This window comes from Callithrix jacchus, chromosome 18 (assembly GCF_049354715.1).
Source record: "Callithrix jacchus isolate 240 chromosome 18, calJac240_pri, whole genome shotgun sequence".
In the NCBI taxonomy this organism is placed as follows: Eukaryota; Metazoa; Chordata; class Mammalia; order Primates; family Cebidae; genus Callithrix; species Callithrix jacchus.
Genome location: NC_133519.1, coordinates 39,954,305 through 39,974,721, shown reverse-complemented (window position 1 = coordinate 39,974,721; position 20,417 = coordinate 39,954,305). Strand labels below are relative to the sequence as shown.

Sequence of the window (20,417 nt, the reverse complement as noted above, 5' to 3'; positions counted from 1 at the left end):
TTGCAGGGTATAAGGTTAATATACAAAGTCAATCACTTTCCTACATATCAACAATGAACAATAGAATTTGAACAAAAACACAGTATCATTTACATTAGTATGTAAACAATTAAATAGGTAAAAATCTAACCAAATATGTAGAAGATCTACACAAGAAAAACTATCAAACTCTGATAAACAAAATCAAGAATTAAATACATGGTGAGACATTTCATGTTCATGAGTAGGAAGACTTAACATGGCCAAGATGTCAGTTCTTCCCAACTTATCTATAGACTCAATGCAGTTGCAACCCAAATTCCAGCAAGAAATCTTACAGATACTGACAAACTGATTCTAAAGTTTATAAAGGGAGACAAAAGACTCAGAATAATTAACACAACATTAAAGAAGAACACAGTTGAAGACATGGCACAACCTGACTTCGAGCCTTATTATAAATCTACAGTAATCAAGATGATGTGGTATTGATGAAACAGACCAGTGGAACAGAATAAAGAACCCAGAAAAAGATCCACATAAAGATAGGCAGCTGGCCTTTGACAAAGGAGCAAAGGTAATACAATGGAATAAAGAAGCTTTCTTTTCCATGGTGCTGGAACAATTGGATATCCACATACAACAAAAATTAATCTAGACACAGACCCTTCAGAAAAATTAACTCACAATGTATTATAGATACCATGGTTTGGATATTTGTGCCCCCTCCAAACTTCTTGCTGAAACTTAATCCCCAGTTCAACAGTAATGACATGGAGCCTTTAGGAGGTGAGTAAGTCATTAGAGATCTACCCTTATGAATGGGATTAGCCACCTTATGAAAGAGTTAGAGGAAACTAGCCAAGTCCCTTTGCCCTTCCATACCTTCCGCCATGTAAAGATGTAGTAGTCATCTCATTTTTTTCTTTTTGTCCTTGTGCCATATAATAATACAGCCCTTTCTACCACGTGAGAATGCAGCAACAAGGCTCCATCCTGGGAAAAGAGATCCCTCCACCGATACCAAATCTGTAAGAGCTTTGATCCTGACATTCCAAGCCTCCAAAATTGTGAGTAATAAATTTCTATAATTACCAAATTTAAGAGCACATTAAAAGGACCATTGACTATGATCAGGTGGAAATTATCCCTGGAACACAAGGATGATTCAACATACACAAATCAGTAAATATGACATACCATATTAACAGGATGAAAGATAAAATTTTATGTCAATAGATGCAGAAACACTATTTGATAAAATTCAACATTCTTTCATGAAAAACATTCCAAAAAATTAGGTACGGAAGGAATGTATCTCAGTATAATAGAGTTCATATGTGACAAACCCACAGCTAGCTTCATACTCAATAGCAAAAAACTGAAAGCTTTTCCTTGAAGATCAGTAGCATGACAAGGATATCTGTAATTTTGCCACTTATTTTCAACATGTTACTAAAAGTCCTGGCCACAGCAATTTGGGAAGAAAAAGAAATAAAAGGCATCCAAACTGGAAAGAAAGAAGTCAAACTGTCTTTGTTTACAGATGACATGATCTTATATACAGAAAAACCCTAAAGGCTCAACCAGAAAACCTATTAGAACTAATAAATTCAGTTAAGTTACAGGATACAAAATCAACATAAAAATGAGCAGCACATGTATACACTAACAACAAACTATCTAAAAAAGATTTAAAAATCACCCCATTTACAATAGCATAAAAAAATACTTAGGAATAAATTTAACCAAGGAAGCGAAAGCCCTGTAAATAACATTGATGAAAGAAAAGAGGAAAATATAAATGAAAAGATCCCATGTTCTTCAACTGCAATAATTGTGTTAAACTACTCATACCACCCAAAGTGATCTACACATTCAATGTAATCCCTACTAAAAGTCCAATGACACATTTCACAGATATAGAAAAAATAATTTTTGCCATAAAGACCCAGAATAGCCAAATCAATCTTGAGCAAAAAGAACGAAGCTGGAGGCATCACACTACCTTATTTCAATATATACTGCAAAGTTAAAATAATCAAAACAGAATGCTACTGGCATAAAGACAGACATACAGAAAAAATAGAGAACCAGAAATACACATATTTACAGTCAAGTGATCTTCAGCAAAGGTTCCAAGAACATGCAATAGAGAAAAGACAGCTTCTTCAATAAATGGCATTAAGAAAACTGGATATTCACTTGTGGAAAAATTAATCTGGACCCTTATACACACACCATATCCAACGATAAACTCAAAATGGATTAAAGACTTACACATAAGACCTGAAATCATAAAACTACTAGAAGAAAACATAGGGGAAGAGATATTTTGCATTGGTCTGGCAACGGTTTTTTTTTTTAATATGACCCCAAAAGCACTAGCAACGAAGAGAAAAATATACAAATAGGATTGCCTCAAACTAAAAAGCTTCAGCACAGCAAAGGAACATTTAACAGAGTAAGGAGACAACTTAAAGATGGGTGAAAATATCTGCAAACTGTATATCTGATAAGGGGTTGATATAGTTTGGATGTGTGTTCCTAGGCAAATCTCATATCGAAATGTAATCCCCAATGTTGGAGGTGGGGGCTGGTGAGAGGTGACTTTATCACACAGGCAGATTTCTCATGAATGGTTTAGTACCATCCCTCTGGATACGTCCTCACCACAGTGAGTGAGTTCTTGTGAGATCTGGTCATTTAAAAGCATGTAGCACCCCCCCACTGGCTCTCTTGCTCCTACTTTCACCATGTAACATGCAATCTCCCACTTCATCTTCCACCATGATTGTAAGATTCCAGAGGCCTCTCCAGAAGCAGATGTTGGTTTTATGCTTCCCACACAGCCTGTGGAAACATGAGCCAATTAAACTTCTTTTCTTCATAATTACCCAGTCTCAGGTATTTCTTTATAGCAATGTAAGAATGGCCTAACATAGGGGTTAATATCCAAAATATATGAGAAACTCAAGCAACTCAGTAACAAGAAAATAAATAACATGGCTAAAAACTGGCCAAAAGATCTGAATAGACATTTCCCAAAAGAAGACATACAAATGGACAACAGGTATATGAAAAATGGTTCAACATAATTGACCATCAGGGAAACCCAAGTTAAAGCCACAGTGAGACATCATCTCATACCTGTTAGCATGGCTATGATCAAAAGGCCAAGAGCTAAATGATGGTAAGGATATGGAGAAAAGAGAGCTTTTGTATGCTGCTGCTGGGAATATAAATTAGTACAGCTACTATGGAAAGAGCATCAAGGTTTCTCAGAAAATTAAAAATATAACTACCATATGAACAAGCAATCCCACTTCTGGGTATATATCCAAAGGAAATAAAATCAGTGTATCTGAGAAATATCTGTACTCCCATGTACATTGAAGCATTATTCATAATAGCCACGATATGAAATCAATCTAACTGCCCATCGACGGGTAAAGAAAATGTGGTATGTATACAACAGAATACTATTCAGCCTTGAAAACAGTAAAAATTCTTTTTCTGTTCAGAAGCTCTTTAGTTTAGTTAGATCACACTTGTCAATTTTGGCTTTTGTTGGTGTTTTAGTCATGAAGTCTTTGCCCATGCCTATGTCCTGAAAGCTATTGCCTAGGTTTTCTTCCGGGGTTTTTATGATTTTAGGTTTTATGTTTAAGTATTTAATCTATCTTGAGTTAATTTTTGTATAAGGTTAAGGATGGGATCGAGTTTCAGTTTTCTGCATATGGCTAGCCAGTTTTCCCAACACCATTTATTAAATAGGGACTCCTTTCGCCATTGCTTGTTATTGTCAGGTTTGTCAAAGATCAGATGGTTGTAGATATGCGGCATTATATCTGAGGCCTCTGTTCTATTCCACTGATCTATATATGTTTTGGAACCAGTACCACACAATTTTGGTTATTGTAGCCTTGTAGTACAGTTTCAAGTCAGGTAGCATGACGCCTCCAGCTTTGTTCTTTTTGCTTAGGATTGTCTTGGCTATGTGGCTTTTTTTTGTTGTTCCATATGAAGTTTAAGGTGTTTTTTTCCAGTTCTGTGAAGATGGTCAATGGTAGCTTGATGGGGATGGCATTGAATCCACAAATCACTTGGGGCAGTATGGCCATTTTCACAATATTGAGTCTTCCTATCCATGAGCATAGAATATCTTTCCATTTGTTTGTGTCCGCTCTTATTTCCTTGGGCAGTGGTCTGTAGTTCTCCTTAAAGAGGTCCTTCACATCCCTTGTAAGTTGTATTCCTAGGAATTTTATTATCTTTATAGCAATTGTGAATGGGAGTTCACTAATGATTTGGCTCTTTGTCTATTATTGTTGTGTAGAAATGTTTGTGATTTTTGCACATTGATTATGTATACTGAGAATTTGCTGAAGTTTCTTTTCAGCTTAAGGAGATTCTGGGCTAAGATGATGGGGTCTTCTAAATATAGAATCACATCATCTGCAAACAGAGACAATTTGACTTCCTCTCTTCCTATTTGAATACCCTTTCTTTCTTTCTCTTGTCTGATTGCCCTGACCAGAACTTCCAGGACTATGTTGAATAGGAGTGGTGAGAGAGGGCATCCTTGTCTTGTGCTGGGTTTCAAAGGGAAGGCTTCCAGCTTTTGCTCATTCGGTATGCTATTGGCTGTGGGTTTGTCATAAATACCTCTTACTATTTTGAGATATGTTCCATCAATACCTAGTGACCAGGCAACCCACAGAATGGAGAAAGTATTTGCAATCTACCCATCTGACAAGGGGCTAGTATCCAGAATCTACAAGAAACTTAAATTTAGAAGAAAAAAATAACCCCATTAAAAACTGGGCGAAGGATATAAACAGACACTTCTCAAAAGAAGACATTTATGCAGCCAAAAAACATATGAAAAAAAAACTCATCATCACTGGTCATTATGGAAATGCAAGTCAAAATCACAATTAGATACACCTCATGCCAGTTAGACTGGCGATCATTAAAAAGTCAGGAAACAACAGATGCTGGAGAGGATGTGGAGAAATAGGAACACTTTTACATTGTTGGTGGGAGTGTAAATTAGTTCAACCATTGTGGAAGACAGTGTGCTGATTGCTCAAGGATCTAGAACCAGAAATACCATTTGACCCAGCAATCCCATTACTAGGTATGTACCCAAGGGATTATAAGTCATTCTGCTATAAAGACACATGCATACGTATGTTTTTTGCAGCACTATTCACAATAGCAAAGACTTTGAAACAACCCGAATGCCCATCAATGATAGACTGGATAAAGAAAATGTGGCACATATACACCATGGAATACTGTGCAGCCATATAAAAGGATGAGTTTATGTCCTTTGCAGGACATGGATGAATCTGGAAACCATCATTCTCAGCAAACAAACACAGGACATAAAACCAAACACCAAATGTTCTCACTTGTTAGCTAGAGTTGAACAATGATAACACATGGACGCAGGGAGGTGAACATGACACATTGGGGTCTATAGCGGGGTGGGGGGGTAGAGGAGGGATAGCATTAGAAGAAATACCTAATGTAGATTACGGGTTGATGAGTGCAGCAAACTACTATGGCATGTGTACACCTATGTAACAAACCTGCACATTCTGCACTTGTATCCCAGAACTTAAAGTATAATTTAAAAAAATGAAAATTCTATCATTCACGACATGAGTGAATCTCAAAGACGTTATGCTAAATAGAATAAGCTAAGCACAAGAAGCCAAATGCTGCCTTATCTCATTTAAATGTGGAGTCTAACAAAGTGAAACTCACAGAAGCAGGGAGTAGAATGCTGGTTACCAGGTGCTGGAGTGGGAAGGGGAAATGGAGAGATGTTAGCCAAACAGCAAAAGTTGCAGTCAAAGAGGATAAATTCTAGAGGTCTATTATATAGCATGGTGACTACAGCTAGTAACAACATATTGTATACTTCACAATTGCTGAGAGTAGATAGCAAAGTATTTGAGGTGACAGACTAATTAGCTGGATTTAATCATTTCACAACAAATGCATATATTGAAATATCACTTTGTACCTTGGAAATACATAGAGATTTTGTCAATTAAAACTTAAAAAGGATAGGGGAAAAGAGCTATTGGGCGTTATCTTGTAGAGTTAAACATGTAAATGTCCTAGAACCCCAGAAATCCAGAATCTTCATGGCAGCTGCACCTGCATTGGCAACGTTCTAGAAGTGGAGAGGGGATAAATAACTTGCAATACACTTATACCTTCGCTGTGTAGAACTCTACACGGCAGCAAAAGTGAAGTGAACGAACCAACCTCTGTCAAAATACATACTGCATTTTACAATTCATATAACATTTAGTGATATACTGCGCAGGGAAATAGACACAGGGGGTGAAACTAAATTACAAGCAAAGGAATAATAAATACTACCCTTGAATGGGAGGGCAAGAGATGTAGGAAAGGCATCGGTAATGCTCTGTCTCTTAAGCTTCATTGTTGGGGCCCAGATACTCATTTCATTTTCATTTGTCCCACATATATGGTACAAACCATATATGATATATATTTACTTTGCATATATAAAATGATGTTTGTAAGTCAATGAACCATAAGTCACAAAAACAATGCTCCATGGTTATGAGGGAGTTGAGTTATATTTAATAATAAGAGAAAAAGCACTGAACCAGAAGGAATAAAGCTGGTTTCAAGTTGGCTCTGGCATATTCTGGCTATGTGACTGTCCGGAAGTCATCAATAAGCCTTAGTTTATTAATTTATATAATGGGGGAAATAATTTCTCTTAAAGTTATAGAGAAAAAAGAACAAAATATATATATGGAAACTGTCCTGGAATTTGTAACAATCCGTATACTATTATAGATGAATACAAAGACCCTAAAAGAAAACAGGTTGTAATTTTCCTTCCAGTCCAAAGAACTGTGTGTCTGTTGGCTGCATCCTTTTAGTTGCCCCAATGTCCCTTCTTTCAAAAGTCATAAAACCACTCAGAAGCCATCTTTATTTTCCCCTTAGCATGTGCAGAGGTGAGCCTCTGGGGCTCTTGGACCCAGCTGCCTTGTATTCACTTGGTTAGAACCTTAGGCATGCCCTCTTCCTGAGCTGTGCAAGTAACACCTCAGAGGGCCACGCTTAGCCAGCTGAGGGGTGACTGGACAAGACAGAAGCAGCGTGGTGACAGCCACCCCCACAAGCTGTCTAAATCAATAAATAATAATCCCAACTTCCCAGTGGGGGTATGAATCTTGTTCTGAATGACTCCCCAAAGCCGAGTCATAGATCCTATAGTTCAAGAAATATTAAAAGGCAGAACAGAAAACATGAAAACCCCAATAGAAAACTGTTGGTGGGAAACAGAAAACTGTTCCCCTTGCTCAGGCACCTACTGCCCCAATGACTCCAGGGTCTTGACTTGCATCTGGCCACTGGAGGTTAGATGCTTCACTCATCCCTTCAAAAAAAAAAAAAAAAAAAAGTCCTTCTGTGCTCCTCTCTTGAAATCTGTGAATTAAGGGGAGCTTGGCGGTTCGATGCCTCACTCATCCCTTCAAACAAACAAAAAAAGTCCCTCAGTGCTCCTGTCTTGAAATCTGTGAATTAAGGGGAGCTTGATAACCACCCCCATCACACCAGTCTCATGTTCCCAATCACATCAGCTACATTTATTTTGCCAAGGACATAACAAAAGATAGTATCTATAGGGCCAGTAGGAATACAGTAAAAATTAGCACCACATGTCACCCAGGATCTCTGTCTGTCTTTGAGGTGAGCTAGAGAAAAATCCAAAAGCTCAATGCAGTCTTCTTAGAACTCTCTTCACCCCTCACCCACAAGCCTGCTTTCCAAACACCTCTGTGCAGGGAAACTCTCCACATGAAGGTGCTGCAAGCATCCCCACCTTGTCTTGGCCTCTGAACACCATGTCCTCACTGGATTAGTAATTCCTACTATCGGCAATCCAAGCTGCATTATCTGGATATCGATGAGGATTAAAAGAGCCTCATCGTCTTGATCCCACCATAGCAAGTCAGTCTGAAAGACCAAAACTCACACACACGAAATCATCCTTTAAAAAACTTAGGTCTGGCTGGGTGTGGTGGCTCATGCCTATAATCCCAACACTGTGGGAGGCCAAGGCAGGTGGATCACTGAGGTCAGGAGTTCGAGACCAGCCTGGCCAACAAGGTGAAACCCTGTCTCTACTAAAAATACAAAATTAGCCAGGTGTGGTTGTGCATGCCTGTAATCCCAGCTACTCAGGAGGCTAAGGTAGGAGAAACACTTGAACCCAGGAGGCAGAGATTGCAGTGAGCCAAGATCGCGCCATTGCACTCCAGCCTGGGCAACAAGAGCGAAACTCCATCTCAAACAAACAAACAAACAACTTGGTTCTTACTGGCCTCCAAGCCTCTGTGATTGGATCTAATGAGGAATGAAGACTATAGCTTAGCACCAAATAAAAGGGTAACAAGAATGTAAATCAAATATCAAAAGGTTCACCTGACACGGATAGGTAGACAAAGGGTACTAACTGAAAGTCAGGGGCCTGGATTCTGGCATTAATCTATCCCTCACTGTCTGTAGGTCTTAGTCAAGACTACCTTGGTGGGGGTGGGTGGGGGCTTTATTTTATCTGCAAAGTGCTCCCTGAGGGCCTTTCTAGCCTAAGTACTCTATGGGTCTAACTCAAATAAAACCCAATGTTAGTTACATTTGATTGCTTGTAGGAAGTAAAATTTAGAGAACTAGGATGCAGGAGATAAAAAATATAAAGGAGAGGGTCATTTTATATACAACATAGGAAGTGGGGTATAAATGAGTAAGCATTGAGAAACCAGAAATAATAAAACTGTGAAATACAGGGGGAGTATTCCAAAAGGTCTTCGAGACAAAGTTTGAGAGTGTCCCTTAACAACAGGTCCGTTTATGCTTTCCCCACCAAAATTAACAGAGCACCTGAATCATAGCAGAAACTTTATGTTTATTGAATAGGTGAGACCAAGGCTGAGAACATCTTCTAGAAGTGGGTTTGCTGATAAGATTTTCACAACTGAAATCACCTGGCCAAAACATGGCAATCTGAAACATTATTGAGAAACTCCTGAGACCCTTCCAAAAGTTAAAAGGAGATGCCCCAAGAGGGTCCAAATCAGTGGGGCGTAAGGTGACTGACCTCCAGTAAGGAAGATGGTGCAATGACCCTGTTAATGGCAGAAGACAGACCACACTGGGTTAGTTATTCACATTCCAACTCGGCTCCCTCAAACTCATAGAAGGCAGTCATGACATAGCATTTGACTTGAGGGGTATAATCTATGGTTGCACAACAGCTTGTTGTGAAGACATGAAATAACACATATAAAAATCATTTAAACAGTTAAAGGTGGCCTATGTGCTACCTAGCAAGGCAAAAAAAAAAAAAAAAGTTTTCTTTGTAAGCATGCTCCTGGGAGAAAGAATTCTCCATTTGTTCATCTAATTCTCCTAATTAGCATATACTATGCAGCAGACATGGTACTGGATGTTACATATAATACTTGTAACTGTCAGCCAGTTTACAGTTTAAAAAACTTTCAGAGAATCTCAAGAGTAACTCAGTCTTTACAATACATTAAGCTCCACAAAGCCATATGTACTCCTTTAATTCAAAGGAAATCAGAATTAACCTGTTTATTTTCTGTAGCATGACACTAACAAGGAAAACACACACACACACACACACACACACACACACACATACACACCCCAACTTTAAAAAATCCCTTGTTTGGGAAGAACATCCATCTTGAATAGGAATATGGCATTATCACCAAACTTGAAACAAACAAAGCAAATCAGCAAACCCAATGAAGACAAGAGGAAAAGCTGACAACAATAAGCAATGAGAAAAGACTCCCTATTCAATAAATGGTGCTGGGATAGCTGCCTATCCATATGCAAAAGATCGAAACTGGGCCCCTTCCTTTCACCATATACAGAAAACAACTCAAAATGGATTAAAGACTTAAAGGAAAAACTTAAAACTATGAAAACCCTAGGAGAAAACCTAGGAAGTACCATTCTGGACATTGGCCTTGGCAAAGATTTCATGATGAAGACTCCAAAAACAGGTGCAACAAAAACACAAATTGACAAGTGGGACCTAATTAAACTAAAGAGTTTCTTCACAACAAAAGACACTAACAAAAGAGTAAAGAGACAACCTACAGAGTAGGAGAAAATATTTGGAGACTACACATACAACAAAGATCTAATATCCAGAATCTAAGGGACTTAAATCAACAGCAAAAGCCAAACAACTCCTTTAAAAAATGGTCAAAAGACATGAACAAGCACTCCTCAAAAGAAGACATGCACATGGTCAACACGCATATGGAAAATGCTCAACATCACTAATCATTAGAGAAATGCAAATCAAAACTGCAATGGGATGCCGTCTCACACCAGTCATAATGACCATGATTAAAAAGTCAAAAAATAACAGGTTTGACAAAGTTGCAGAGAAAAGGAATGCTTATACACTGTTGATGGGAATGTAAATCAGTTCGGCCACTGTGGAAAGCAGTGAATCTCAAAGAATTTAAAACAGAACTACCGTTTGACCTAGCAAACCTGGGCAAGTCATTGTCATACTTCCTCTAGGACCTGGTCTGAAGGAGCGACCTGGGTATATATTCAAAGAACTATTAAGTGTTCTATGATAAAAGACACATGCATGCATATGTTCACTGCAGCACTATTTACAACAGTGAAGACATGAAATCAACCTAGATGTCCATCAACAGTGGACTGCATGGACTGTGGTGCACATACACCGTGGAATAGTCTGCAAACACAAAAAAAGAATGAAATCGTGTCCTTTGCAGCCATGTGGATGCAATTGGAAGACATTATCCTAAGTGAATTCATGCAGAAACAGAAAACCCAATACTGCATGTTCTCACTTTTAAGTGGGAGCTAAACATTGAGTACACATGTTTACAGGGTAACAATAGATACCAGGGAAAACCTGAGGATGGAGGATCAGAGGAGGGTAAGGAACAGTAAACGGCCTATTGGGTACTAGGCTCACTATCAGGGTGTTGAAATCATTTGTACACCAAACCTCAGTGGCACGCAATTTACCCATGTAACAAACCTGCACACATATTTTAGGTTCTCCATGAACCTAAAATAAAAGTTAAAAGAAAAGAAAGAAAGAAAATCTTATTTTAAAAATAAGTATCTTAAACCCAAGCATAAGAGCATGGAACATAATCCTGCAGGAGACTGAAAAACTACAAGCTAAATACAATTCAGTAGTAAGTGACTGAGAACAAAAATCAGAAGTTCCACGTTTTGGTACCAACTCTTCCACTGCCTGTTTGTGTGGCTATAGGAACGGATTTTTTCCAGTAATTCAGACACAGAATTCCGTCCAGTGCCACTGTATAAAGTGCCATTTGCTAGACTTGAAAATGCAAGGGAGCATGAGATGTCCTGGCTGTAGTCAAGTCAATCTTATCTACCAAAGAGTCAGACAAGTAAACCAATATAAAACGGCATATGCCATAAACAGAACATGGATAACATAGGGAGGGGAGGGGCTCCAATTTATGGAAGGAACTGGGGAAGGTATTCAGGAAATAGGACGCCGCATGTTAAAGGATAAGTAGACATCAATGACAACACCAGCGATAGGGTTTGGATCTGTGTTTCCACCCAAATCTCATGTCAAGTTGGAATCCCCAGCGTTGGAGGTGGGCCTGCTAGGAGGTGACTGGATCACGGACGTGTTTCTCAAGAATGGTTTAGCAGCATCCGCTTGGTGCGGCTCTTGTGAGAGTAAGTTCTCATGAGATCTGGTTGTTTAAAAGTGTGTGGCACCTCCCTGCTCACTTACTCTCTTGCTCCTGCCATGTAAGACATGCCACCTCCTGCTTTATCTTCTGCCACAATTGAGGCCTCCCCAGAAACTCAGGAGATACCAGAATCATGCTTACTGCAATCTGCAGAACTATATGCCAATCAACTCTCTCTTCTTCTACATAAATTACCCAGTCTCAGGAATTTCTTTATGCAATGTGAGAACGGATTAATACAACCAGCCAGTGAGGAAATATAGGCTGGAGGGTGGGATTTGCTGGGAGGGATAATGAGAGTTGAGCGGTGGCCATACTGAGTCTGAGATGCCAGCAAGCACCTGGGCAGAAATGTCTCATCCTTCTTGGTCTTCCAGTTTCCTCATCTGTGATAAGCAAAACTGACAAGAAGACAGTCAGCATTCCTTCTAGTTAGAGCATCTTGGAGGGTCAGTTTTTGTCTTTAAGTCCTAGATGTACTTAAAAGTATTGTGTATCCCATCCTCTTTGGAAGGAGGCTAAGAAAAACCTGACAAGGTCAACTGAACTATGGTCACACGGGGTCCCAGTGTCAGAGCTTGACCAGGCAAGGAAGTGCTCCAAAGGGCAAGGGTCTATTACCCACTATGGGGTCACTGTTCATAGGGTAGTCATTAATGCTGCTCACATAATACTTTTGGCTCTCTGCCTTCTTAACCCCCGACATTGGATGTGGCCACATGACCAGTTCTGGCAAATACATTTAAGGGCAAATATTTCATTGTCAGGGTAAGACCCCCAGAGCGCTCTTTCCCCTTTCACAGTGATGGAAAGTGTGGCTGAAGAGAAGCAGGCCAGTAAGAGTGGGAAGTGATGAGGTCAGAGAGCAGCTGCTTCTCCAGCTCTGGTTCTAGAGGAAATAAGAAAATGACTTACCCAGAGCCCCCAGCCAAGAAGATGATAGGCACAGAATGCAGCAAAAAATAAAGCAACCCTGTGAGGTAGGTATCATTATCTTCCTTTTACAGATTGGAAAACAGAGTCAATGAAGTTAAATAACTTACTCAGAGCTGGTAGGTGGTAGACCAGCGTTCAGATCCTTGTCTGGTTCTGTTCAAATACAACCCCATTCCCCCAATGACTCGCTGTGATTTACTTTATTCTGTGGGTTGTAGGAAATCGTCTGAGGTTTTTACATAAGGGAGTAACATGATTAGGTCTATTTTTAGGAAAATAGCTATGTTTTTGCCAAAAACGAAAGATGAGAAAGGGACACCATTTGGTAGGCTATGGCAGAAACCTGGGTGTGACAGGATCAATGATACTGGGGAAAAAAAAGGAGAATGAGGAGAGCAACAGACATTTCACAGAATAAAAGAGAATCTGCAGACCAGATAAGGATGCTCCAATAATTCCCAAGGCCCCCAAGATTAGGCTTTTGGTAGGGAACATTCATTTGGTTTGTGGGATGGTAAGTTTGAAGTACTTTATTTGAATCTACCACACAGTTGAAAACATGCAGCACAGGAGAGGCAGAAGTTGGGGACATGGATCTGAGGGTCACAAGGACACAGAAGGCTTAGAGCTGTGGTAGGCAATCACGCTCAGCACGGCTTCCTGGGGAGAACCACCCAGAAGCCAGAGAAAAATAACACACCCAGTTCTCCTCAACTGTTCTTCCCCCTAGACGGGAGGCTTGGCCACGTGACTCGTTCCCTAATGAAATGTAAGTAGAATTGTCACGAGGCACTCCTGCCCTAAAACATTTAACTGACAGTGCTCCCCCTGCAGCCTTTCCCTTCTGCGAGGGCGACCGCACCAGTGCTTGTTGAGAAGGTGGCATCCGAAGACAGTGGAGTATCCCTAAGCCTGAGTCCCCATGTGGCATCTGGGAAGCAACTCTGACCACACACGTATGGCAATGGGGCTGAAGGTTTCTTCCACTAATGCTGGGAGGGAGTGGTCAGACACCTAGGAAGTGAGAAATGAGAAATCTAGGGGAGAAGGAAGGTCTCAAGGAGCTGGCCAACATTTTCAAGTGCCTCAAGGAGGTGAAAGAGCTTCCAGGCTGAGAGACCACTGACTGAGAACACGGAGGATAACTGAGGACAGGGATGGGTGTGGTGAAGTGTGCTGCTGCGTGGACCGATGTCTGGCAAGATGTAAAAAGCACTCTCGGGAGGTTTTCCCTTTTTGGCTCTTAGTTTCCGGAGGCAGGGCGTGTGAGAAGCAGGGTGGGCTGGGCTGGTCGGCATGTGCATGAGAGAACATGTGCGGGCGGAACACACAGTTCTTGACTTTCCCAGCCCTGTGGGTTGGCAGCCTACACGCTGCTCACTGTGGCAGTTTCACTCACTCAGGCCCATGTGGATGTCACATCATTGGCTTGTGCTCTCACCCCAGATCACATCCTTCACCCTGATGGTTGGAGGCTCATGCATCACAGCACGTCAGACCTGGTTCCCTGAAAGTGTCCAGCCACTGTCACAAACGAGGAAATAGGAACCACACGAACAGCCCATTCTCCACCCAGGGAATACCTCTAGTGACATCTCCCAAATGCCCATTTTGAGTCTCCTCACTCGCTGCCTCCCCTCCACACACTGGTTCCTCCTGGATCATGACTCTTGCTCTGTCTAGCTGCTGAGATTGGGTACTCATTTTTTTTTTTTTTTTTTTGAGACAGGGTCTGTCTCTGTCACTCAGGCTGGAGTTCAGTGGTGCAATCACTGCAGGCTTGAACTCCTGAGCTCAAGCCACCTGCCTGCCTCAATCTCCCAAGTAGCTAGGACTACAGGTGCACACAACCATGCTCTGCTAACATTTTGTATTTTTAAAATTTCTTGTCGAAATGAGGTTCCACTATGTTGCCCAGGCTGCTCTCAAACCCCTGGGCTCAAGAGATTCTCCCACCTTAGCCTCCCAAAGCACTGGAATTACAGGTGGACTTAACTTTAGAAGATCAGCCTCACCCAGACTTTGGTGCCCTTCTGTATATGGCTTTGTCAATTCTGCACACATCTATGGCAAGTAGAAGCATGCAGAATTGATAAATCCATGTGCAGGCAATGTTGCCTGCCTGCCCTATGTTCCCAGGCCACTGTCCAGCCTAGCCTGCTCTTGGCCCAGCCACTGATAGGAGAAGGACAAAGACCTCAGAATCCCGTCCCTGCAGTGCCATCCTGATGACCCCCAAGATCAAACCAGCCCTAAAGGACACCAGAAGTAAAAGTCTGTGAAAGTATACCTTGTCACCCATTTCCCTCTTCACATGTTTTCAAGGGGCTCTCTGGCACTCTGTCCTTATCCACCCCCTGGCTGCCCAGCTGGCCTGAGTGTGCCTTCTTCTAATAGGCACTGTTGCTCTGGGCATTTTCCAAGGGGCAGCAGAGTATAGGACAAAGCACGTGAGCTTTGAATTAAGAGAGACCCAATCAAAAAATCCTAGTCGCCAGCTTACTAACTGGCATCCTCGGGCAAGTAGGCAAGCTTCTGCAGGCCATATCTCATCCATCATGGGTAACACGGGGAAATACAGCCTGCCTTACTGAATTGTTGTAAGGAAGAGATAATATACAAAATTTTTCCTAGCACCTGTGGCTATCCAATACATTTTGTCAACTTTCCTGTTATTCTTTTCCAGATTTCTTCATCTTTTACAACTCCACTCTATCTATTAAAATGACTCTGTCGTGCTGGAGTACCTCTCTCCTGGGACTCTGTCATCCTTAGGTGCCAATAAATGAGTCGTGCAAAGGTGTGAAAGAGCATGAGGGATAGCATGTGCAACTTTCACCAGATATCATATGCATAGTTATCTAGAGGCTCTTACAAAGCCTTAAGTCAAAGATAAAAATGAATAATAGAAAGTTCATGTTTCACAGGAGGCTAGTTTAAGAGGTTCTCAATAATAGTGATATGTTTCTTTTTCTTTTTTTTTTTTTAGGTGGAGTTTCGCTCATTACCCAGGCTGGAGGGCAATGGTGCAGTCTCGGCTCATTGCAACCTCCGCCTCCTGGGTTCAGGCAATTCTCCTGCCTCAGCCTCCTGAGTAGCTGGGATTACAAGCACGCACCACCATTCCCAGCTAATCTTTTTGTATTTTTAGTAGAGACGGGGTTTCACCATGTTGACCAGGATGGTCTCGATCTCTTGACCTCGTGATCCACATACCTCGGCTTCCCAAAGTGCTGGGATTACAGGCTTGAGCCACCGCACCCGGCCGCATGCATGTGTTTCTTAATAATAAGTTATGTGTTATTGAACATCTCTTATGTGCCAGGCACTGTGCTAAGTTCTTTGCATTCATTACACCATTTAATCAACAAAAAACTCCATGAAGTATTGTGATTCCCACTTTATAGATGGAGAAACTAAGGCTGAGAAAGGTTAGAAACTTTGCCCCTGGTGACACAGCTAGTTAAATGAAGAATCGGGATTTGAGCCTTGTAATCCAAAACAATGCTAAATTGCCTCCCTCTTCTCCTAAGAGTTCCTTCCAAAACCTTCAGATCAGGGTTGCTTTTGTATGTCTGTATTTACGCCAGCCTTTTAGAAACTACAAGGAAAAGGGAGTAGAGGAGACTGTTCCTGGAGGGCAGATCAGTTCTAAAGAGGAGGAAGAGGCTCAGAGGAGCACAGCCAGTTCTTCTAAGTTCATCAATTACAATTCAGGAGCAATGAGAGAAGGATGAAGACAGAGGCCTAAAAAGTCTTTTCTGGAGGAAGTTTTAAAACACACGAGTATTCAGTGTGTCCTTGTTAGATACGTACATGTTAGATGTGCAGCAATACAGTAAGAAAAGTCCTAACAGGCAGTAAACGCATTACAAACAGTACCTGTTCTTATTACTGTTATTGTTATTACATACAACCCATTGCTACTGCTCCCAGACACTGGTGTATTTAGAGGTGAATGGTGACTTTGTTTCTGATTTCTCATTTATCCAGAAAATAACAAGAAAAAAGCTCTTACAAAAATAACACACATCCTGATATCCAATCTCAAAGCCATGGTCTGGGCAGAAGAAACACTCTCTCAGTCCTCTTTAGAGACAGCCTATCCCAACTTCCGTGTCGGGCAAGTCTGTCACAGTTCAGAGTGGCTGGCAGAGGGGTGCCACTATGGTCCTCATGCTGGGGCCACTCAGGATTCCTGGAAGATTAAAGATGAAGAGGCAGCCGAGAACCCAGACAAGGAAGTGTCCTTGCCCACAGAACAGGTCTGTGACCTAATCATCCCCAAATACCATGTCCCACACACGGTCATCCTGCCCCCTCCATCTGGCAACCACAGTAACTCGTACGCCTGCAGGATAAAACTTAATTCCCTCTGTCATGAGGCCCTCCAAAACTAACCAGACCCAACCACACCAGTGTTCCCACCACTCTCACTGCAATATCCTTTTTACCCCACAAATAAATTAGGGCCTGTCTCAAAGCTGGGGATCATCCTGTTCTTCATACAACTTCTCCCCTAAACCCACTCCATGACATCCCTGGGCTTATATAAGGTCCAGCTACCTTTCAAAGCATAGTTCAAATCTTACCTCTTCTACAAAACTGCTCTTACATGATGGAAGCTACAGTGGTATCTCCAATCACAGAATGTCTATTTCAGGGATCGTCCATAGGAAAAGAGGCGGCGGGTTTAAGCTTTCTGGGGAGGACATAAGCCCCCAGGAGACAGGATCAGATTTCACACTTCTTTTGATTTCTCCTGCGTTTGGTGATCAGAAGATTGCACACTAGCCAAGTGTGCTATGAACATAATTTGTGTTTGTGACTATTCTTTTCCAACTGACCTATGATATAAATATCTAAAGTACTAGAATTTCTGGATGCCTTGAAGGTGACAAAAATCACATCTAAGATTGTATTGCATCATTTAAAATTACACGTTGGAGAAGACTTTCTAATCAAGCATAGCAGTACTGTGGGGATCAATATACAATTGTCCTTTTATTCCCCTGATTATGGAACCAGCTGAGACACAGGATATACTGGAGTTAGATAAATGAAGACAAAAATAATCAGTTTCATTTCCAGTAAAGCTAGTTGGAGAGTACGGCTTCAGATCTATCATTTACCTTTGAGATCTATCATTAGTGTATACTCCAGACATTGGAACCATCCAGTTATAGACACAACCACAGAAGCCCAGGTCTACCCTGTTACAGGGCACTGTCCCAGAAGCTACAAGCTAAAGGGAGTAGAGGAGCCATGTTCCTGGCGGGCAGACCAGCTCTAAAGAGGAGGAAGAGGCTCAGAGGAACACAGCCAGTTCTAAGTTCATCAGCTACAATTCAGGAGCAATGAGCAAAGGCCGAAGACAGAGGCCTAGAAAGTGTTTTCTGGAGGAAATTCTTCCACAAGGAAACATAATGCAGGGAAATAGGAGGTTCCCCCACTCACTAATGGTTCTGAACTGTAGGAAGCATTATGCAAACATTAACTACTTAATTGGTTAATATCTGAAAGAAGCTGCAACTTAACAGATTTAATCTTTGCTGACACACAGAACTCACTCAATTGCTTATTTCAGAGAGAATTGCTGTCCTTCATAGGGGATATTAGTTCACTTATCATCCGTTCAGCGTGGCATGGATTATTGCCAAACAGCTATTTGCTGGAGTCTAGCTGGAGCACATATACTAAAGAGAGCCTCACAGTTCAGCTGGAACTAAGCACTCATTCATTCAACATATATTAATTACTGTGTGCCAGACACAGAGCTTGGTGGCAGACACATCATAGTATACACCCTACACAGTCTCGTGGGCAACAATATCAAACAAGCACAAGGGGGCAGCAGGATCCCCACATTCAGCCAGTTCTCAGAACAAGCGCCTTAACTGATGGATTGGCTCAAATGCTGTTAAACACTGATTATATTATGGAAACATACGTAGTACAATGTCCATGGCCATTCTAATGAGGAAAACATGAATGCTACTTGAACCTGGACAAGGGGTACTAAGGGATATCTTCATTAAAATACATTTTTAATAATAAATAATTCTAAGATGCTCTGGGTGCATTTCCAATTTGAGTATGGTGGGCAAAAACATCATTACCTACAAATCCTTCTCGGCTTTCACATTTTGCATTTCTCAATTCTTCCTTCTTTCACATGAGTCCCATATAGCTCTGGGACACCTTGCTGGGGAGAAGAGCCTTGCAGTTCTAACAAATGCCCAATAGTGGGAATTTTACATTCTAAACCGTGGTGGTAAGAGTGATACAGCACACACTGTCACTTGGGCTACAGTGAAATTCACTGAAAGGAGTAAAGCTGAGCTATAAGAAAGGGCGGGTGGGAGGGAGGAAAGGGAGGAGAAACAGAGCAGGAAGACAGCCTGGCTTGCACCGGGTTCTCAAGCACAATGCACTTCACACGCAATGCATGAGGTCTCCTTTGTCAGAATCCCTTCGCTGCGCATTGTCCAGAGCCCGGGAGGCTGCAAAGGCATTCCAGCCCCTGACAGCAACCCTGCAGGCTCCGCCAAGGTCAGCCAGAAGCAAGCAGCTTTGACACCACCACCGGCCCCCAGAGGGTGGCAAGAAGGGCTCGCAGCCTCTTCAGAGGCATCCTTTGCTTCATGATCACTGTTTTATTATTTTTATTATTTGAATTCTTTCCCTTTTGAGCTTCTCTGCCTTCCCATGCAAAACTGGTTCAGAGATGCCACTTTTGGAGCTCATTATGTTGTCATGGCAACTAGAATTTTCAAAGTTTATTTCTCCTCCTCTCCTCTATGAACTCTCCTTCCCCATCCCCTTCTCTTACCACATATATGTTTTGCATAAGAAACAAAACATGGAAGAAAATGAGACCTATAGCATCACCAGGTAAATTTTTCTCACACGCTCTTAGCACAGCATATCCCTACTGGATACATGAAATTACCCATGTTCCCACTGTCTCCAATTAATATTCTTAGACTCCCAATCACCCATGATGTTTCAGAGCAAGGCCTTGGGTAGCAGCCATCAGCTGTGCCTCCTCCTCTTTTCCTCCTCCTCTCTTCCTGCAGAGAGAAGCAGATATATTCCTTCCTGCTTATATAAACCGTGAACATGCTGTGTCTTATTTGTCATTTGTTAGTCCCTGAAAACAATCACAACTGTGGATGAGGGAAAGTGAAAACACCTAGGATGCACTTCACAGGGGATCTCTCCAGGGACTGGAGAAATTACAGTTGCTGAAACAAAAGGAAAGGAAATCCCCAGACAAAGAACATTTGCTAAATTGATCATTTAATTATAACACTAACCTTGGCTATCAAAGACTAGGTGAGACAGAGAAGGAAAAGAGACGGACACAGGGATGAGAGCGCCTGAACTTCCACACTGAACAAAGCCACCTAAGAAAGACAGTCACCCTGCCACCTGGGGGACACTCGTGCCCTGGCACTCTGAGCTGACACCTGCAGGTGAAATGCTGGCCTGGGCCACAAAGCAGCTAGAGGGGTGGCACTCTGAGGACCTCTGCTCTGGCTCTCTGTGCTGGGGTGCAGATGACTTGAGACACACACCCAGGACAAGTCTGCAGCAGAGCTCCTCCTTCCGCCTGGCAGTCCGTGCTCCTGCCGCACTGCCCCCCAAGGAAGAGATGAGATGACA

General features: G+C 41.7%; 1 protein-coding gene across 21 annotated transcripts in view; it reads right to left on the bottom strand.

The window, feature by feature from the left end:
* Window positions 1–20,417, bottom strand: part of CACNA1E (calcium voltage-gated channel subunit alpha1 E) — a 515,845-nt gene that overhangs the window by 118,344 nt on the left and 377,084 nt on the right. The window lies entirely within an intron of this gene.